We start from the raw sequence: 22571 nt of genomic DNA, 5'->3' as shown, positions 1-22571 counted from the left end.
CCATAAGTGGTTCCTATGTGCATGATATAACTCCCTCCAACTATTCTATTTCTGGGTACTATGACCAGACAGCATTATGCATCAAGACCTGCAAAGGATGGGTGGCCCTAGTGGGACACTATTATGTGTGTGATAATAGGACCTGCCGGGCCTCTCCCCACAACCCGCCCCGGAACGGGAGCTGCTGTGTGGCCCAATTGTGGCCTGCTGTGAGACTAACTCAGAAGGTCCCTGGTCAGGAGAACTGACTTAAGCGAGATTTGCAGGCTGCATGGGACACAGTAAGCAGCCGGGTCCCCTTGACGGTATCGGATGCCATAGGCTGGTCCTTCCTTCCCCCTGTGGGAGTATCTAGGGTGGGGGGTGCCATCATCAGACTGCAGGCTATAGTGGAAATATTGGCCAATGAGACAGGTGAAGTCCTGCTTTGTCTAGCCTGGAAACAAAGGAAGATCCGACAAATGACTCTCCAGAGCCCCCTGGTCTGGCCTCCAAAGGAGGTGTCTGTGCCCTGATAGGAAAGGAATGTTGTGCCTATGCACCTGATAACTATGATGAGACTTTCGACCATGTCCGAAGATTCAGCAAGTGGCTTATGTACCCCCAGATAACTCCGGGGAGTCTGGGTCTTGGCTAACTTCCTGGTTGCCTGATATAGGGGTTCTGGGAAGGAAAATATTAGCATCCTGCTTGGCTGTAGTAATCTGCATAGCAACCTTATATGTTGAGGAAATGCTGATAAAATACTTGATACAGCATTTTCACTCTGCCTCCCAGTATGCTCCCCCTAGATGCTCAGACATGCAGGTGATATGTAACAAACTGTGCAGGTTGGAAGAGCAAGCCTATAAGGATGATTTTGGAAGGAGTGAGGCTTAATGTATCCACATGAAGCCTCAAAAGGGGGACTGATGAAGGAAAATTCCACTATCCCCTTTCCCCTAGTTGTGTCACCTAGTTGTGTCACCCTAAAGGTCATAAGTTTCTGTACCCTGCCATTACAGGGCCCCTTTTCTTGGAAACAATACTCTGCCTCACCTGACTAGAGATAAGCACCTGATGACCATATAGAGAGGAGAGCTGGTCTTATGGTAGCAAACATGACTTGTCCCCTTAGCTAAGCAGGGTCCACCTTGGTTGCATTTTAATAGGAGACTACATGTGAGTACTGTAAGATATTCCACTTAGGGAATGAAGCCACTCTGGGAAGAGTATCTAGGTTACAAGCTCCCTCTGTGGCATCTCCAAGATAGGGCTGAGAGAGATTCCTGCTTGCAACCTTGGAGAAACCACTGCCAGTCTGTGTAGACAATACTGAGCTAGATAGACCAAAGGTCTGACTCAGTAAATGTCAGCTTCCTATGTTCCTATGACCATACTTTACCCTGCCTGACTAGAGATAAGCACAGCTAAAGCTGATTGGTGCATTATTGCTGGTTTCTGCCTTGTAATTGGTCCACCTTGTCTACCAATGACTAAGCTTTCTTCTGCTTGTACTAGTATGATTGGGGTATACCATGAAACTTTGGCCTCTTATAGACTCTGTATTCAATTCTATAACCTGTATGTAAACAGTATAAAAGATTCTTGCCAAAAGCCTGAGTGTGTGCTCTTGGAAGAGAGACACCCAGCATGTCATGATCAATAAAAGCTTGAACCTGATGGACAGTGATGACCTCTGCTTATTAAATGAACCCAGAATTCCCAGAATTTCTCCATCAGTGGCTTGGCTGCTACCAACCCCCAGGGAGAGATGGAATGCACCTGTGTGCAGGGTGCACATTCTGCCCTCAAGGGTCCTCCTACCATTTAGCTCTTACTATCACACATATATTGCCTGACATAAAGACAGGTATTTGTGCCAAGCACAATAATGCATTTTCAGAGTGCTCTGCCCACCTTCATCAGAGAAAAGATATTGAAAGCCCTTTAAATGCCCTGCAATGCCAGGGCTTCTTCTACCAGCCATGGAACCATCACCACCACCACCCCAGTAGCCCCACACACTGAAAGCACCACACAAGCACCAATTCCCGAGTGTTTGAGGGGCTGAGGGAGAGGGGTGCAATTCCACTTTAATTGTGGGAAAGGAGGGGGAAATCCACATTTGTTAGAATGGGATATGCAGGTGGGGGAGGGCAAAGGATGCGGTGGGGGGGTCTGTCCTACCATAACCTGGGGAGATGTCACAAGGGGTGGACTCAGAAAATCAGTCCAGGCAGACCCAAGCCAGTTCCCTTTGTCTGGCAGTTTGTTCCCATGTGGACTGGCAGACTCATGAGAGAGCCAGTCTCCTGGGGATGTAGACCGGTCTTACCTGTAAAAGGGCAAATCCCCACCCGTAGACTCCGAGCTCACGGATATAGCCAGCCAGGGCCGGACTAAGGGCACTGAGAGGGCAGTGGAATGTATGTGTGGAGGGCGCCGGATTGTGAGCAAAATGAGTAATTAAGGGTGGAAGTAATCACTGCTGCCGAGTGTGGTGGGGCACAGGGGCATCCCATGGATGGGGCGCATGGGCACCCTGCAGATGGGGCGCACCGGGAATATGCCCTGTTGCCCTGTGGGCCAGACCGAGGCTGTAGCCAGCTCACCTAACCACCAGGGAATCCAAGGGGGCCCTGCTTTAATGGGGCCCCCAATGCTCTTTGTTAAAAACAAAAAGAGAAATGATTCTCTGCTACCAACCTCTCCCCAAATTCTTCTGAAGCCTTGCATGTGCCCCGGAGGAGATTCTGACACCCCGTGTTCCATAGCCTGGCTGCATGTGCAGCTGCGGAGTGCGCCAATGGGGAATTAAAAAAACCCGGGTCTGCTCTGTACATGCGCCGTATGCAGATAAATGGGTGTGGGGAATCACGGGAGAGGGCACTTTCTTCTTCTCCCCCAGGACGAGGGCAGCGGGGCCGACTGCAGAGGCTGCAGGCAAGGGTGCATCTATGCACAGGTGTGGCAGGGGGCTTGTTTCCATGGCACCTTGGCCGCTGTCCCTAGGATCAGGAAAGCAGTCCCTGGGATACCCCTGCCCACTGCTTTCCAACACACAATAGCACAGAACAACTCTACTTAGAGCACCCATAGCCTGACACCCTCATGAGCAGGCATAGTCCACGTGGGCTATCACATAGAAAGAATCGCTCTAAAGACTGGAATGATTCTTATCCCACTGGTCCTGCTCATGAGTAAGCCAGGGTTCTAACACACACACCACAGGAAGTAGCTGGGAAGAAGGAGGAGGAGGAGGAGAGGAGAAGGAGAAGAAGGAGAAGAAGGACTACTACGACTACGACTACTACTACTGACTTTTGTGCACCCAAAGGCCATCTAGACACTCCTTTTGTCTTTGCCCAGGAGTGTGAGCAGAGGGGTGGGAGGGGTTGAAACCGGGATGGATCTTTAAACCCATTCAAAATTCCCAGGTCCTGGTCCATCATCATGCTGTATGCAGATATCCCACTGTGGGGATTCCCAGGAGGAAAGCCCCTATTCCCCAGCCACCCTGGGACAGCAGGGTGGCCATTCCAGGGCACTGGCAGGGGTGCACATGTACACATGGGTGGATGGGCTGGCAGGGGGCACGGCTTTACAGCAACTTGCCCACGGTACCCAAGACAAGGAAAGCAGTCTCTGGGGTAGCCCTTTCCACAGCTTGCCTGCACACAGCAACCTGGTTCTATTCAGAGCCCCCATGGCCTGACACTGTCAGGAGGGAGGTGTTTTTGGGGAAAGAGGGTGTATTGCCCTCTTGAATCAGTGATGATTTGTTCAGACATTTCTCTCCCCCCCACACACACACCCCACACCCCCTGCCTACTGCAATGGTCCTTCTCATGAATTGTCTGGGGGTGTTCCCATGGACTTTCCCTCTCTTGCCTGGCCAGTGAGCCCCAGGTTGGGTGGCTGGATCCTTGAAGAAGGATCTCAGTTGACCCAAGACTGACCCTGGTGAATGGCCTTGATCATGAGTAACCCTGGGGAGGCTGGTATGAACCCCCCAAAAGGGGAAGGAGCTGGCCACCCCTTCCCCAACTTCTCTGTGAAGAAGATAGAACTTGGCTGCTTGGGAATCCCTGCCAGGGGGCTGCTTCACCAGCCTGCCAATAGCACCCACACCCAAAACATTTGCATGGATGGTGTGGACAAGGGGCTGCAGCACGGACTTTTAAACCCATTCAAAATTCCTGGGTCCAGCCTAGTGTGGCACCATATGCAGATCTCCAGGCATGGAGTTTCATGGGAATAGAGAGCCCCAGTTTCCAGCTTTGCTGGGACAGCTGTATCACCCATATGGGGCGCAGGCAGGGATGTACATCTCCACATGGGCAAGCGGGCTGGCTGGCTGGCTAGCATGTTTTTGCATCAGCTTGGCCACGGTACCCAAGATGTGAAAAGCTGTCTCTGGGGTACAGATTCTGAGAGCCGCCATTCAAAAAACAACCTTCCTCTATTTTTTTTAATAATTTGTATACCGCCCCAAACTTTCATCTCTGGGTGGTTTACAATAACATGAAACCAGTTAAAAACATATACAAAAACTTTAAAACAATTCAACAATTTAAAAATAACCAGAAATTAAAGCCCAAAAATATTAGGAAGCTGAGAAAGCTTGGGCGAAAAGATGAGTTTTCAGGTTTTTTTTTAAATTGCCAGAGATTGTATCTCTGGCAGAGATTGTATCTCTGGCATTCCACAATCTCGGGGCAGCGACCGAGAAGGCCCGTCTCTGTGTAGCCACCAAACGAGTTGGCGGTAAGTGGAGACGGATCTCCTCAGATGACCTCAATGAGCGGTAGGGCTTGTAATGAAGAAGACGCTCTCTTAAATACCCAGGGCCTTAGCCATTTAGGGTTTTGTAAGTTATAACTAGCACTTTGTATTTTGTCCGGAAACCTATTGGTAGCCAGTGTAACTCCATCAGTAAAGGAATAACATGGTCTCTCCGAGATGACCCAGAGACCAACCTGGCTGCTGCGTTCTGAACCAACTGAAGTTTCCATACTACATACAAAGGTAGCCCCACATAGAGCGCATTACAAAAATCAAGTCTGGAGGTTACCAACAGATGTACCACTGTTTTGAGATCGTTGATCTCAAGAAACGGGCGCAGCTGGCGTATCAGGCAGAGCTGATAGAAAGCACCCCTGGCCACCGCCTCAACCTGAGGAACCAGGGAGAGGTGTGAATCCAGAAGCACTCCCAGACTGCGAACCTGTTCCTTTTGGGGAAGTGTGACCCCATCTAGAACAGGCAGATCAAAATCGTCTCTAGAGTTCTGACCCCACACAATAAGTACCTCCGTCTTATCTGGATTCAACTTCAGTTTATTCTCCCTCATCCAACCCATTACTGCTTCCAGGAAAGGCATTTAGGTAGGATATGCCAGCTCCTGAAGAAGCTGACATGGAGAGTAGATCTGGGTGTCATCAGCGTACTCATAACACCCAGCTCCAAATCCCCCGATGATCTCTCCCAGCAGTTTCATGTAGATGTTAAAAAGCACTGGAGAAAGTATTTAAAGCCCCAATGGCCTGACACTCTTGTGAGAGGGTTATCCATGGGAAGAGGAGATGTTTTGCCGTCCTGCTTCAGTAGAGTTTTTGCTCTGCAGTTCTCTCCCCTCCCCTCTGATGGTCCTTCTCATGAGTTTGTCTTGGGGTGTCCCCATGTCCTAGCATTCTCTTGAGCCATGGTTTTTGGCACAGGCTCTGCCTATCTCTGGTCATGAGTGCCTGGGGGGCACAAACCCCACAAAGGGGGAAGGAGATGGGGCCTCCTTTCCCAACCTATATGTGGAAAAATTAGAACTTTGCTGCTACTGAATCCCTACTTGTGGCATTCCCTCAAAGGTGAACAGGAGCACCCCCCGCCCTGAAATATGTTCTCCCTGGCCAGAGGGGATGTCCTGTGCATGCTGGCTATCAATGCCATGGTTGGGGGAGGGCATTTTTCAGAGCATACCCACTTGTGTGGATGGTGTGCGCACAGGGCCCAGGCGTGGACTATTAAACCCGTTCAAAGCTCCCTGGCTGGGTCTGACATGGCACCATATGCAGATCTCCTGGTGCATGGATTCCTGGGAGATGAGAACCCCAGCTTCCACCTGGCTGGGAACAGTGGGCTTGGCATTTGCGGCCGCAGGCAGTGGTGCATATCCCCACATGGGCATGCAGGTTGGCAGGGCAAAAGGTTTCCCCAGCCTATCTGTGCAAAATGTAGAACTTTGCTGCTCTACCTTTTATACCTGACCTCAAGGCTCCCTCCTCCCCCCCGCCCGCCAGGCATTTGCTCCCCTCCTGCTGCTGTGATAGGGTGTCCTGCTCATGTTGCCACTTGGAGTGTTTGTGCTTGTGAGCATGCATGACTGTTGCTCACTTCTTAGGGAGCAAAGCACTTAGTGCTCATCCTGTCACCCCGTGCCCTTTCCCTACTGCTTGCCAGGGACAGAGTGGAAGGAAGGAATGCTCTGAGTGACTTTGCAGCTTGACAGGCTGAAAAGTCCAGGATGGGGCATGGCACCTCTCTAGCCGCATAACTGACAGGATGGGCATGGCTGGTTTTCTGAGAGGCTTCCAGCGAGAAACGCCAAAAGCATGGAGCCGCCACATCCTTGGTCGGGTCTATGCTTCTGCCTCTATGACTGGGGTTTGGAAATCAGTGCAAAGCCACAGTTATAGGTGCGCAAGGAGTCGGACGAAACACCTCAGCAACAAAACCTCAGCTGTCAACAGTGAACCTTAGAGATAACCAAAGTTCCCAATTGGAGTTTGGCAAGGAAAACTGGAATTAGCTTTTGGACTGTAACCGTGGTTTAGTGCATTCGGGCATAACGAAGTTACAAACTTGGTTAGGTTTAACAGTGCTTAGCCTATGTCTGAATGTGGGCAAAGTATTATCTGAACCAACCCGACGTGTGAATGACTGTACATGCATTCACTTTAAAGGTGAACGTGGGTACAGGCCTCTGCAAATGGAGGATACAGATAGAAAGTGTACTGCTGAATGTACATTTATTTATTTATTATTCAATTTCTATACCGCCCTTCCAAAAATGGCTCAGGGCAGTTTACACAGAGAAATAATAAATAAACAAGATGGATCCCTGTCACCAAAGGGCTCACAGTCAAAGAAGAAACATAAGATAGACACCAGCAACAGTCACTGGAGGTACTGTGCTGGGGGTGGATAGGGCCAGTTATTTAGCAGTCTCCCCCTGCTAAATAAAGAGAATCGCCGCGTTAAAAGGTGCCTCTTTGCCGAATTAGCAGGGACTGAACATTGAACATAGTCTGTCAATGACTGGGCATGTGTACACTATAGACAAATTGTACATAATGAACCTAATGTTTGAGTAGGGCTCCAGTCTTAGACTTTCTGCTGTTCATTTTTACTAAGAAAAACACTTATTCCTGGCTGGAGGAAGGGAGGAGGAAGATGAGCCCCCTTACACTTTCACATCAGCCCTTCCCATCAGGTGAAAGACACATGAGTCTTGTAAGACTCTTAATCTTATAAGGGCACTTTAACCCCTCATTCAGGAATTTCCTCTGTCCCCTGACTTATTAGCCAGCTATCTGCCTGACAAAGAGATATCCAACTAGCCTTTAACTTTTTTTGTTTTAACATTTTTATTCTGTGACATTATTTTAATTGTTTTTACTCTGTTTTATATTTGTTGTTTTAAATTGTGTACACTGCCTAGAGATACACATATCAGGTAGTATATAAATAGGATAAATTTATAATTATACTTTCAAATCTGATAACAATTTCTAGTTGCAAAAGGCTGGGTGTTTTATTTGTTTTGTTTTATTTAACATATATGCTTATACCTCCCAAAACTTGTGTCTCTGGGCGGTTTACAATTAAAATCATTTAAACATTTATAATATGTTTACTTCAGTACCAGGAGTCAACACCGACTCGACGGCACAACTTTACCTTCACTCTCTAGCAAATGCTTCTCATTTCAGAATTCTACAGATACATAAGCAGCATACACAGACACCTCCTCTTTTTAAAATGGCTGGCATTTTGATCCAGCTCAGAAAGTAAGCTGTCTACTCACATGAGCAGTGTCACATCTGGGCAGGATTTTTATTTAAACTCCTGTGTTTGTTTTTAAAAAACCAGTTAACTCCCCTTCCATGATTTACTCGGCTCTCTTAAAGGTTTTCTGCTTTCAAAAGGAGAAACAAGGAGCATTATTTGTGAAAACATATTTGCTTCCACATACGTTGCTTGCTAGCTGATAACCTAGAATAGTTCATTTTACATATTCTCCCCTTTCCTATGTTGCTATTTAGAGAGATTAAAAAACAAAAAATAAGCAAAGAGCAGCCCGCCCTCCTCTACTCTCAGCTTGTGGGGAGAGAGAGAGAGAGAGAGAGATGCATCTTGTGGCAGCTAATCAGAAGGTGAACAGTGGGAAAAAATGGCTTGCTGTCTGGAGGGGCTGGCCTGTAAGAGCTCGAATTACAGCAGAGGGGAGGAAACACAACCCAGGAAGGGCTCTGTCTAGCGAGAGGCAGGGCTCCATTTCTGCATCTGTCCCAGAACTTCGGAGGCACATGCTGAGAGAAATCTGACGATCCAAATGCAAGAGGAGTCCAGGCCTTCAGACAGAGCTGCCTTGTAATCCTCCCATGCACCTAAGGCTGGAAGGAGCTCTGTCATAGCAGATCGGTCTGGCTGGCAATGGGGCTTCAGCACCGTGAGTAATGTTTGCTCTTCAGCAGCTTGCAGTAAGCAACTTTCACTCCACTCGTACTCTCAGGACTGTCATGTTCAAGGGTCACTTTCTGTGTTACATTTATGCCACGTGGGAATATGCCCAGGTTTCATTACCAAGGTTCGACCCTAATGCGTAGCATGTGCCGTTTTCTCTCCTCCGTCTCTCATCACATGTCCCTCCCTCCCATCCCACCCCACATCCTCTTCCCACCACCCACCCCTTAACTCATCTGCACAAGGGCATCTTCCTGAGTGAATAAATTCTATCCTCTTGTACGTCTGCATTGTTGATTCCTGCAAGCAATATCAGTGCCAGTTAATGAGTGTGTATGTTTTGCTACTAAAGATGTAAGTACAAAACTATAATAAGTAAAGATGTTGGCCAACATGACACACACCATCTCACAACTACACTTACACAATTTTTGCATTTGTGCAAGAGCACTCTTGCATAACTGCACAAACGCAACATAACACTGTCATTCTAACATTGCTTAGCATGTCAGCCACTGTATACTGATCGTACACACATGGAACATAATGTGTGAACAGGGTTTGTACTGCTCCTCTCCACACATTCCCTCACTCTGGATATGTGTGCAGCAGGCAAGCTATGGGAGCAGTATAAGAAGTGCAAATGGCTGGTTCTTCCATTACATTGTACATTCAGTCTTGGAGAACCTATGTGCATATGATATGGACACTCTGGATTTTCCTAAAGCAAGATCCAAAATCATAAGACTGATGCAAAGTAACCAAGCAATGACAATCACCTTTATCAGTCAGAGGTGCAATCATTGTTATAATAGTTGACAAGATAGTTTCAGAGCATCCTTTGAAAGTCTCAGGCTTCCTGAAGAGATATAAATAATCCCACTTTGAGGTTGCAGATCTACACCCAGCTATATACCTGCATGTGCTCCAAAGCACTGGATGCAGCCACTCCATATCCTACTCCATTCTTCTGTTGGTCCCCTCCTTTTCTCTCCATCCGCAGTGGCCCCACAGCAAGTGAGGGTGGGGACCAGTAGGAGAACAGGTTGTGAAGCCCTGCACCTGCAGCCTAGCTTGTTGTACCAGATGAAAAGGTCTGTAAGTTAGATTTCTTTTTGGACAAAAACGTGACACACATAATTGGGTGGGTGGGTGGGATGGGAATAGGGTAGGAACTAGGGATGTGCAATTTGATTTGTGTGCAAATTGATTCATTAATTAATCGGGGGGTATTCGTGGATTTGCCTCTAAACTGAATTGCCCCTTAACTGGGCAGCCCTGCTAACTGGGCAAAGAGGCACCTTTTTAACGTGGTGATTCTCTTTGTTTAGCAGAGGGAGAGTAACTGGCCCTATCCACCCCCAGCACAGTACCTGACTGTTGATAGTGTCTATCTTGTGTTTCTTTTTAGATTGTGAGTCCTTTGGAGACAGGGATACATCTTATTTACTTATTTCTCTATGTAAACCGCTTTGGAAACTTTTGTTAAAAAGCTATATATAAATATTAATTGTTGTTGTTGTTAAATGAAGGGGCTGATTCGTGGGTGACTCGAATCATCCTCAATTCGTCATCAATCAATTTGCATGATTTGTGTTGCAGGCACAATTTTGCCTCTGTGTTTTTCAATTGCTGATTGGTTTTTTGGCACAGACTTCTGATTGGCTTAAGATCTCCTTGCTTCTTGATTGGCTTGTTGTCATTCAGACCAAATGTTAGCATGGACAACTGTTCCTCCATTGGCTGGGGGGGAAAGAGCAAGGAGGGGGATGCCAAAGGAGAGATTATCAAAATATATATAAGTGGCTGCTTGGAGGCAAAGAGAATAATTGTTTTTTGTGCCTCAGGAGAGGATCGTCAGAGAGGTCAATGACCTACAAACCCAGATAATAATTCAAAAAAATATTAAAAATCACCTGATTGCCTTATTTTTTTCTGAGTTGGGTGGTAGGCAGGTTGGGTCACCACCGACCCACTTTGGTACCCCTAAAACCTACCCATGGGGAACAATAAGGTGATTCAAGTTCCCCGTTGTTCCCTATGGATGATCTGCTGATTTTCATGAATATCCGATTCAATTTGTGGCTGGCCAACAGGGCCGATTTGATGAATCAATTGATGGGCCGATTTGATGAATCAATTCGATTTTTTGCTATTTGATTCAATTGAATAGCAAAAGATGATTTGTGCACATCTCTAGTAGGGACAGGAGAGTACAAATGAGGGGACGAGGTTTGCTGACAAATAACTCAACTGTTAATAGGAAATGTACTTCTTGCTGATATAACCCCTGCTAAAAAGTTCAAAAAGGAGTCTTTTAACGTGGTGACATATTTAGTAGGGGGAGAGAACAGCTATCCCTGTTCAACCCCAGGACGGGCTGGAGTCTCTCCAGTGGCTGCTGCTAATGTTCCTTTCTGGGTTTTTTTAGGTTGTGAGCCCCTTTGGGACAGGGAATCATTTTCTTATTTCTTTTGCTATATAAACTGCTTTGAGTAATCTTTTCATGAAAAGTGGTATATAAATATTAGATTTACAATTTCCTAGAACAAAAGCAACTTATTTACAAAATGCAACAGAACAAAAGGCTTATCTTAAGCACTGTCCTTAAAAAAACAATAATGCCCTCAGAAGCTGCTGTTCAATACACAGGAGAAAACCTTCAGATGCCCTGTACATGTGGATGCTGTAAATTTTCCCTTGTGAGACAAATAGTTCTGGGGGCAATTTGAATTGGGAAATGGTGCATGCAGGGCACTTTCTAGATTAGACCCTGCAATGGGGTCACAATATATCTGCGAAGTGTGCTTCTGCACTTCCTGTGTTGTGACACCGCGGTCCCTATGCTATCAGCAGGGCGCCATCCGCATTTCGGATGCCTTGTTTCGGATTTAATTGCTTCAATTTATTGCTATAACGTTGTATGTCTGGCATAAAAAGGTTGCTATATTTCCGGTTGTTTGTTTTTGCGAGACTGCTCCCCTTGCTGGTAGCTTGCTATATACATTTTGAATGCGATTTTCCTGAACTGAAGCATTTTGCCAGTGTTGAGCAGGTAATCTAGAAAGTGCCCAGGAAGAAAAGACTAAACCCTCTCCCCGGCATCATGGTCCCCATCTAATTCAGCTTTCCTTTCTCCCTATGACTGACAGTGGATTTCATGTATCGCATCATGTACCCTAAGAGGGGATTTGAAACCAGGTCTCCCCAGTCCAGATCCAACCCTGTCCAGTACACCAAACAGGCTCATGTGTTTTTACCCCCCTGCCTCTTACAGAGTGTTATCCAATCCCATTGTTACAGTGGTGCAGAACAAGAGTGGAAGGGGCTTCAATCCAAAAGTGGAGCAGACATTTTAAAATAAAAGGAAGAAGGGGGAGGTGAAGAAAAAAGGAGCTGCCGTTGTTTCATGCCCACCAAAATGGCAGATAGCTGTGAAGTCATTTGCTGTTGAAGAAAATAAAAGGGGTAGTAGGCCGCTGCTGTTAGTGGAGGTGTGAGCGAGCGAACCTGCTTTGAAATTAACAGTTTTGCTTATATTTGTTAGGTGGAAATATTTGGGGTTCATGACAGAAGCAGCAAAGAATCTCCAACAATGGACTGATATGGTAAGACCCTGTGAGACACAAAGTGAGACCCACAGAGGCCAGCCCCAAGCCCCTCAGTTCCTGAGGTAGCATGAAGAGCTGCTGCCCCCTCCTCAATTTCCACTGCCTGACACGCATCACCCCCATGATCTCCCTCCCAATCCTCCCACCACTCCAATTACCTCCCCCCAGTCTTCCCCCAGTCTTCTTATCACCCCGCATCTTTCTTACCTGGTGGTGGTGGCAGCAACTACTGTTCATCCCACTCTCTGCCATTTGAAAGGCAGAGGGCGGGGAACAGAGCAGGAGGAAATTTAGGGAGGATCATGCCCCACTTCCTTCTGCTCTGTTCCCCACCCCCTGTCTTGAAGGGAGAAGATAAGTAAGGGAAGGAAGAGCATCATCCAGGGTCACACTAGCTGCTGCATCTGGGCCTGCCTGCTCATTGGACCGTTTTATTTTTATTGATTTAGTATTTCATTTCTATACTGCCTAAACATTTAATTTCTGGGCGGTGTAAAGAAACAATTACAGTAAGATTACAGTAAGATTTCTGTAAACAAACAGATACAATAAGATTAAGATTTAAGCATTTTTTAAACTGACAACTTAAAAGCAAAATTAAAATTAAACCATTAAATATAACAAATGTGTCTTCAGGACTCTCCTGAAGGCAGACGAAGGAGTCAACCCCATCATCTCAGCGGGGAGTGTGTGTGTTCTGAAGGGGAGGAGTGGCTGTCAGCTGTCAAAAAGGCCCGGCTGTTGAAAAAGCTGCTAGCCAATCTACTCTTCAGATGATCTTTCGAATATTTTGCACCCACAGCAGGAAAGGAGTGTTAGAAGAATAAAAGCATCAGTAAATTCTCAACCAAGATATTCTCTACACTACACACTTGATCTTAGCCAAAAGGCCGAGAAGCGATAGGATAGTCTCAAATTCAGCCAACATTTGAATTCATAAAATCCAATGGCTTCAGGGCACAATGATGGTTCTGTGAAAGGTTAAATCTGTCCTCTTTTACATATGAATGGATGCTGATTATTATCAGTGATTATGAGCTTGGCACCAGGAAAGTGTCTCTCGGCAGGGGAGGTAGAGTCATGCCTTCTCTGAAAAAGGCAGTTTGTTTTAAACTATGGAAGTAAGAATAATTTTTTTATCAATCAATTTGATTTTTGATTAATCTGAGCATGGAGTTGACACAAGGTCGCCTGGTTAGCTTAGTGGTTGAGAAGGAGAATTGGGCATGTGTGGCAGCCGTGTGTGCCAATGCCACTTGCCGACTGCAGGGAACAGCGCCACAGCCGTGCACAGCCTTTGGTAGAGCGAACGCCATGCCTGGGAAAGCGGCTGGGCAGCAGCAGAGCAGGTAAGGACCTGCTTACCTGCTTCTTACTGTTCCCTGCACATCCCTACAAAAAGGTAAAGTTATCCTGCACATCTAAAGTACTGGTAGTATTGCACCTCCAATTTCTGCTTATCTTCAGAATTCCCCATTTGGAAAGGTTCTGAGGTTGGTTAATTTTTAATTTCTCCTGCAAACGAAATACTCTTTTTTTAAAGCAACATTTTGTTTATTTCAGTAATCTAGTTATCTAGGAAATGCAGTTATCTGGAAATGCAGTGATCTAGGACAGCAGTATTCTGAATTGTTTGTTGTGGGAACTGTTATTTATAGTCAAGTAGTCATTTATTTTCTACTGTAGGGGTTCTTAAAATAGGTCCCCAGATCTTTCAGGACTACAGCTCCCAACATTCAAAGGCCCAATAGCCTTAAGGGTGGTTCCCAACTTGGGGGCCTCCAGATGTTGCTGAATGACAACTTCCATCATCCCCAGCTACAATTTATTGTAGCTGGGGATGATGGGTGTTGTAGTTCAGCAACAACTGGAGGTCTCCCGTTTGGGAACCACTGCCTTAAGTAATTGTAGTTCAGCAACTTCTAGGGCAGAGTTTCTCAACGTGTGGGTCCCCAGATGTTATTGGACTTCAGTTCCCATAATCCCCAGCCCCAGTGGCCTTTGGTTGGGAATTATGGGAGTTGAAGTCCAATTATATCTGGGGACCCACACATTGAGAATCCCTGTTCTAGGGACCCAAGTTTGAAATGAGTATTTGATTGCTTAAAGTTATGTATTAAATGAGATATAACAGTTTGTTTATTTGTGATGAAGCCCCAGCTATAGCACTCCTTTAAAAAAAGAATGATGCCCACTTGGCAGAGCATGTGCCTCTACTGTTTGCTTTTTTGTGAATACTCATGCTCCTCACAACAACCTTGTGAGGCAGGTTAGGCTGAGAGAGAAGTGACTGGCCCAGAGTCACCCAGTGAGCTTCATGGCTGAATGGGAATTTGAACTCAGGTCTTCCTGGTCCCAGTCCAACACTCTAACCACTACGCCATGTTGGCTCTCACGTATTAGGGCTGTGTATCAGACGATTTTTCATCAGACATGATTCAATGGAAAAAATCTTCAGTAAAAAGATATAGTGTGAAACAATATAATATTGCATCGTATCATATCATATTGAACTGTATTGGGGGGAGGGGGCTGACCAGAAACAAAAAAGCCGGCTTCTGCCTGTCCTTTACATGGAAATTGGCTGCCTGCCAGGTAGTCGCAGCAGCAGCAGCAGTGCTTTAAAAGGCTGCCTTTCCCCTCTGGAATTGCCCCACAATGCCCAGGGTAAGGAAGCCATGTCACAATGTTGTGGCCTTTTCCTGGTGCATTTTTGGGGGTGGGGGGGGTGGGGAGGATGACTGGGCCCTGTAACAATAGGGAGCAGCCTTTTTTCTTCCCTAGTAATGCACTAGGGAAAGGACACAATGTGATGATGTTTCTTTTTTACTCAGGGCATTTGAGGAGATTCCAGAGGGGAAAGGGGGCATTTTAAAGTGCTGCTGCTGTGGCTGCCTGGAAGGAAGCCAATCCCCGTGTATGAGAAGAAGGGAGCCCGCTTCTTGGTTTCAGGTAAGGACCCTCATCCCCTGCCTCTGCATCAGACTGATTGGCTCAGTTGGAGGCGTCCTCCCTTGTATATTGTCACCATGATGCAGAATCTGATCAGAACCGATAATTTCCTTCAGGCATAGCCTTACTGTATGTGTGTGATCAGTGGCACCAGTGAGGCACTTAAATCTGAAGTCTTTTCTGTAGGATAGCCGAACACCTTTCTTGCTCAGTTCTGTGAACTCAGCCAATGAGGAACTCAGCAAAATGTCTACCCACGTAATTGAACTAGGCTGATACACATGCAGCCAGCTGTGGTGTTCACTGTTTGAAATTCCACCCTTCTTCTGTGACTCGACAGGACTTTGCCCCCAGTGCACTCCGCTCCTGTCAGTGTTGCTATTTGCAACAGAACCAGTGAGATATCCATGAACAGAAGACAACCAAAATCTTGTCTATGGTGCCACCTCGAAGCTGCCCCTCACTTAACATTTCCTCGATAAGAGATGCTCCTGTGATTACTTTGAATAATCTGTGAGTAGAAAATGTTCCCTTGAGAAAGAGAATGGATCTTGGCCACATGCAGCAGGAACAGCACCGTCAAAGAAAACCAAATCCTGCTGATTCTTGCAGGAAGCCGGACTCAAGCATGCCTCTCCCCCACCCACCCACCCGCCCGCATCCCTTTAAAGCAATGTCTACTATTTTTCCAACATCATTTAAGTTTCTAAAGTATTTTTGTTTTCTTTCTTAAGCAAACCATCTACCATATGTTCCACCCTGAAAGGAGTAATTGTTGACAGATAATTAAGATCCTGCAGTTCGCACTCGGGGATTCCTTTCCTCAGCCCAGCACATTATCCTGTCTCTGCCCTTCTTTCAATGCCGCTTTGAGGGCTCTGCTTTTCTAACTTCCTTCTCGGAGAGAAAAAAAGAAAGAGCCACTAAAGTGACCTCTTCACAGCTCTCCCTCTTTCTTTTCATTTATTCTCGTCAACACCCAGCAATAATCATGGCTTGATGCTGGCCTGCTGTTCTCATCTCTTGCTTCCCTTGTCAGTGGGGAGGGGTGTAAGTGGGGGAGGGAGAAAAGTGGGCGCTCTAGGGGATTCACATGGTTTGAACAGAGAAGATTGGCTCAGACATTATTTTTGGCTGTACACCCGTGGTGTTTGATGTGCACATCCAAAAAGGCAATGTGACACAATCATGCTTCTAAGTTGCATCATGTTTGTCCTGCCAGTTTTGAAGCAGCTTCACTTAGCTGCCAGTCAGTTTCTGAGCACAGTTCAAAATGCAGATGCTTACCTTTAAAGCTCTATGTGGCTTGGGTCCTGGGCACCTGAAGGGCCATCTTTGCTTATATGTACCTGCCCATATGTTGAGATCATACTTCAAGGGTCATCTCTGGTCAGTGACCATAATGAAGGAGAAGAAAAGGATGATACTTGGAGGCCCTTCTCTGGGTGCTCCCACTTCCTAAAGGGTGACATCCAGTGAGGTGGATATGTTGCCCCCAGAATGAACAGGCACCTCCTCTTACACATCCTTAGTGCCAAGCAAGGACCTTGTTATTTTCTTAACCCTTCTAAAACATCTGTTGAGTTTGGGTTTGCTCTACTTCTGTGGTTCCTGGGTGCTTTTATTATTTTTGCTGTTGTTATCATTATTGTTATGTCAAGATAAGGGACCCCACAGGGCAAGAAGCCACAAGCAAAAATAAAAATCCCCTGTGTCAGACAAAAAGTTATATGTCTGGGGAATACTAACTGAATCTGTGCATCGATGGGATTCAGAAATGTACACATACAACCCCAATGCTGAGAAAATGGTTGCCCCTGAAAATGCCATGCGCCATATAGTATGAACAAAGACATTTAATACATTAACCAAAACCAAAATAATAATAATAAATGGTTACAACACTGTAAAAGATAATAGTAAATTATATATGAACACCAAATGGAAATCTTAATAATAACCAATAAGAAAGAGACATATGAATGATTGCCCATGAGGTAGAGGGTGACCTCAAAACGGGCATAGAACCTGGATGCCTGTTGGGCACTAATTTTGGCACTTTCATCATTGCTATCTGCCAACATTTGAGGCATTGGTTGGCGCTTTCATCGATTGCCATTTGATATCTTATTACACCCACATCGGTGGAGGAGATATCTGGATAAAGCACAGCGTGATTTGTTTGAAGAAGTCATTCATTCAGCATGTGTTCATCCTCCCAGTACTTCTTTGATTATTTATATTAGTTAGTATGGACATTCATGGACATCAGCCTTTGGTATCATTGCGTCAGAATCTATTTTTTTTTATATTTGTTTGTTGTTGTTTTTATATGTGTTTGTTCCATCTTATTTGTTTGTTGTTTCTCTGTGTAAACCACCCTGAGCCATTTTTGGAAGGGCGGTATAGAAATTGAAATAATAATAATAATAATAAGAAGAAGAAGAAGAAGAAGAAGTGTACATATGGGTATCATTTATTTTTTCTTATTGGTTATTATTAGGATTTCCATTTGGTGTTCATATATAATTTACTATTATCTTTTACAGTGTTGTAACCATTTTTTATAATGTTTTTATTTTGGTTAATGTATTAAACGTCTTTGTTCATACTTCATGGTGCATGGCATTTTCAGGGGCAACCATTTTCTCAGCATTGGGTTGTACATGTACATTTCTGAATCCCATCGATGCACAGATTCAGTTAGTATTCCTCAGACATATAACTTTTTGTCTGACACAGGGGATTTTTGTTTTTGTTTGTGGCTCATTATTGTTATGACATATTATGATGATTATTCTATGTAAACTGTTTTGCAAATCCTTTTTTGTGGGAAAGCAATATATAAATAATATTGGCTGACATCGGGGCTAATGTTGTGCATGCCTTGGGGGAGAGGCAGCATTTGCTAATTCTCTCCTTCCTTTTTCAGTTCTCTGTGCCTCATGAAAATATGTCACTGAGGGTCCCACAACCCTCAGGGACATATTTTCAGGAGGATCCGTGGGCTGTAGAGGGGATGGCAGATTGGCAAAAATCGCTCTTCCCTTGTTGCACACACAAAACATTTTTCAGCACATGCCATGTTAGTCTGGATGTCAAATAGTAGTAGTGTCACTTTAAAACTGTTTTTTTATTAACAATTAGGTGCTCTGAATGCATATTGCTGGAGGGCAGGTTGTACACTTAGCTAAATAAATAAATAATATCCTGCAAGGACATTATTTATTTGTCAGGAAGGTGGGATTAGCCATCCTTCCCTGTTGAATGTACATTTGGTAGCAAACCTGGGTTGTCACTGTATATTCTATGAAGCATGACTACTGGGAGTTGCAGGTTTTCTGAAGTACTGTTGTTGCATTCTGATGGTACAGTTAGGGGAAAGAAGGCCTTCAACCTGGACCTCACTGCAGCCCACATAACCAACATGGACTGCTGACTAGAAAGGAGGTGAAAAAAGTGAAGCTTCATGCAACAGTGGTCCGGCATTGGTTGGGAAGTGGTTAAGCCTCTGGGGAAAGCAGCTGGAGAGGATAATTGAAGAAGCAAGCTTTGGGTGGCAGCTGAAACTAATTAATGCTGGTTCAGAAGTCATCCCCTCCCCAAAAACAGTAGGCCTGGAGGCCTTAATGAGAGAAATAGTTGAGGATAAGGTAGTAAAAAGTAAAGTATGCTGTCAAGTCAGGAGCAGAGTCTTAAAAAGACACGCACTAGGCTCCTTGCACCTACAGTCAAGTCAGACCACATGCTAAGAAGAGGCTTCTAGAGGAGAATGCTGAGAACCAAGAAGTGGAAAAGTCAGGCATTTATAGCCAGCTGGTTGAGGGAACCAAGCTATATCCTACAGGAAAACAGATTTCTCCCTCAGTGGAATGAGAGGTTCTGGCTTGTAGCAACACACATAATGCAAGTGGACTATGCTGATTTTGCTCACAAAACGAACCTGCAATTGGGGTGAAACTGAGAGTAATGCCACGTGTTATGATTGTTGCCTAGGATATACTAGTGTTTTCCATGGCAAACATGTCAAGAATGAAAGAACTACAGGTGTAGTTCTTAACTATCTATGTATGTGAGTCTGGGAAACCTGTTAAGAGTCAAGTTTCCTGGATGCATGTAACCAAGTGTTTGACGCCAATAGGTGAAGACTACCATACTAGGGATGTGCACGAACATCCCTAGGAATGTTCCATACTAGGGATGTGCACGAACCGGTTTGGTGGTCCTTCTCCGGACCGCTGAACCAGTTCGGAAGTCTGGTGTTCAACTGGTTTGGCGTGGGGGGGGTTACCTTTAAGGAGCAGGGAGGGTGCCCTTACCCCCACCCCATCACGTTTCCCCTGCCGGCACTACCGCCAAAACTGCTGGCGCGGGGCTGCTGCATACCTCCTTGCAGCCCTGGTCAGCGTAAAACTGGAAGTGCCCAACACATATGTGCACGCACGTGCACTGGGCACTTCCAGTTTTATGCTGACCGGGGCTGCAAAGAGGTATGCAGCAGGCCCACACCAGCAGTTTTGGCAGCAGTGCCGGCGGGGGGAACATGAGCGGGGGGTAAGGGCACCCTCCCTGCTCCTTAAAGGTAACCCGCCGCCGAACCGTCCAACCGATGGTTCGTGCACATCCCTGCTCCATACTAGGGAGGCTACACTTCTTGAATTTCTGTCATCCTACTGTCAAGAAATAGTGGCTGACATGACGTACTAGTCTACGCGGGACAGAAAACATCAGCGTACCCACTGTTGTGGACGTGAAAGCAGCAGTGCCACTGTCTGCAGCCAGCAGTTATGCAAGCAGTGCTCACATGGTTTCCCCACTGTGGCGAATGGGGGAGACTGCAGGGATGCTGCTTGCACCATTGCTGGTTGGAAGTAGTGGCGCCACAGTGATGCAGCATTGATGTCCCTTAGACTTGCGCATAATGTCAGCATAATGTCATAAAGATGACAAGCCTGCTCAGATCCATGGCTGACTTTTTTTTGATAAAGCAATTCCACGTCTTTTGGACTGGATAGTAGAACAAGTAGCAAGAGAACATAGGGAAGCTCCTCCTCTTAGCCAACCAGATACAAAAAAGGAAAGGATGCCTGTGTCTTTAGTAGGCGCCTAGAAGGCTTCTACAAGGAAAGAGCTGGAAAAGGCCTCCGTTTCCCAGCCCTCTCCGTGCACCTTCCAAGATGACGCTGGAATGCAGCAGGGGCTCCATAGGGCCCACAGAACTTGTAGGGAGTGGGTTAGTCATTCGGGCCCTGGTGTTGCTCACCTCCTCATAGTGCAGCAGGCAGGGGCATAGCTACAACTGAGCGAAAGTGTTCAAAGAACATGGGCCCCCAGCTCCTGAGGGCCCTCCTGCTCCACCAATCCCTATTTTCTTCATTATCTCCCTCACTCGGGGGGGGGGGTGCCAGAGAGAGGGATGAACACGGGCCCCCTCTCCCCTAGCTACGCCCCTGGCAGCAGGGCTGTGCAGATTATTCGGCATCAGCTGTTCAGAACTAAATCTTTGCACAGACTGAGTTTTAGGTTCAAGCTCTGTTCTGGTTCACTGAAAAACTTCTCTGATCCAGTTTTGGGGTTCGGGTTCCATTTTGGTTTCTTATGTAAATAGTGTCTTCAAAGTGCATGGTGTTTTACAGTTTCATAAGCAAAAACCTACCCCATTGCTCCTGATTACATTTGGGAATGCTGGCGCCTAAAGAGATATACCAGTGACCTATGTGAAAGGGTAGGATTTAAGGGGACACAAGATATTCCTTTTCAACTGGCCAACCTCCCTGCAATATCATTGTAATATCTTAATGTCAACTTGATGCTAATCCACCTTCCTGGAACAAGCCATCTTTTGGGGATCTATTTGGATGCTGGAATACTAACTTGCAAGTTTTGTCTTTGAAGCTTATGTTTGAAATTTGAAACACCACAAACATTTGTCTAGGGGGGCATTCATACAACCTGCTGGGTGAGCGGGGGGAAAGGCTTCCCAAACCTTGCCTTCCCCCCCACCCCCCGACAATCCTTGTAAGCCTGGTGGGAGAGCACACTCCATGCTTCCACACAATCAGCCCTGCTCTGTGCAGCGCAAAGCAGGGCGGATTTATCTGAGGCCGGGTCCCGTTGTCCCAGCCTCCGTGAAGCCCACAATGCAGTGCACAACACACATGCTGCATTGGGGGATTCCCCCAAGAGACGGGCACTCTAGGTGCTTGTCTCCGTGTGCAGCCGGGCTGGAAACAACCTGTCCTCACACACAAGCAGCTAACCAGGGGTAAGGAAGCACCTGCTCCCTTAACCGCAGCTAATTTAACCTGCTGGCCCACAAGGATTGGGCCTGATCCCCACAGTTCTCACACACAGCCTAACCCAGGCTGGGCATCTCTAACCCTGATTAGGCTGCGCATAAGAACCGCCTCTGAGATACTCCACTTTCAAGCGACACATCTTTAATTCCACTAGCCCTGTCTTCAGTGATCAAGAGAGTAGGCAGTAGGCCAAGCAGCAGGAAATGCAATCAACAGCATCACCCCACTGGTTCTGTAGCTGCTGAATGTTCCTGTAGAACAAATGTGAACAAACAGTGCCATCTAACGTCCAAATATACTCATGACATTTCTTACTTTGCTTCTAGTATTTTTGAGGTATTTTGACTCAAGAACTGGAACAGCCTATTTTGACCAATGGGTTCAGATCACAAACCCATGTTTTATTTTTGATTCATGCTGATACCCAAAGTTTTAGTGGTCTCCTATTTCCTGCACCAGCTGTGATTTTAAAGGCACTGGCTGACATTCTTGTAGCCATTATGAGACAGAGGGAGGTGCAGAGGTGCTTCTGCAGACTCCTAAGTGCTGGTGTCACTGTGGCCGATGTGTGGGCATGAAAGCAGCTTCTCTGCAGTTTTCCCCATTTCACAATGGGAAAAACTACAGGGATGTTTCTTTGGGGCCCATGCATTGGCAGCGGCATCCTCACTCCTTAGGAATCTGCAGAAGCATCCCCACACCTGCTTTCATCTCTGTGGACAATGTCACTGCAGGGCTCTGACACATGTGGCGACGGTGCTGTGCAAGAGGGTGTTACTGGAACTATGAGCTCGTGCATAATTGCACACCACACACTACTTCCATTGGAAATAATGTCATGGTGCATTGAGGATGCTGGACTTCCTCCTCCGGCTCCCTGCTCTGCCACTCACCATGGCACCGATTGTGTGTTGGCTGAGCAGCAGAGCAAACTGGGGATTCCAGCTAAGCACATGGGCAGTCAAGCCCAAGTTGGGCTGCCCAA

General features: G+C 46.3%; 1 protein-coding gene across 6 annotated transcripts in view; it reads left to right on the top strand.

The window, feature by feature from the left end:
• Positions 1-8390: 8390 nt before the first annotated feature.
• The window catches only part of LOC128350070 (broad substrate specificity ATP-binding cassette transporter ABCG2-like), a 55854-nt gene continuing 41673 nt past the window's right edge, over positions 8391-22571 (top strand). Inside the window, exons 1-3 of one of the 6 annotated variants that reach the window (XM_053307693.1) lie at positions 8391-8710; positions 12272-12332; positions 15170-15287. The gene's annotated coding sequence lies outside the window, so the exon portion shown is untranslated. Of the gene's footprint in view, positions 8711-10139; positions 12333-15169; positions 15288-22571 lie in introns of those variants that run through there. The other 5 variants (XM_053307686.1, XM_053307688.1, XM_053307687.1 and 2 more) reach the window with 5 other exon arrangements.

The sequence above is a fragment of the Hemicordylus capensis genome, chromosome 3, assembly GCF_027244095.1.
Source record: "Hemicordylus capensis ecotype Gifberg chromosome 3, rHemCap1.1.pri, whole genome shotgun sequence".
NCBI classification, from domain to species: Eukaryota; Metazoa; Chordata; class Lepidosauria; order Squamata; family Cordylidae; genus Hemicordylus; species Hemicordylus capensis.
This window is presented reverse-complemented; position numbering and strand designations above follow the sequence as displayed.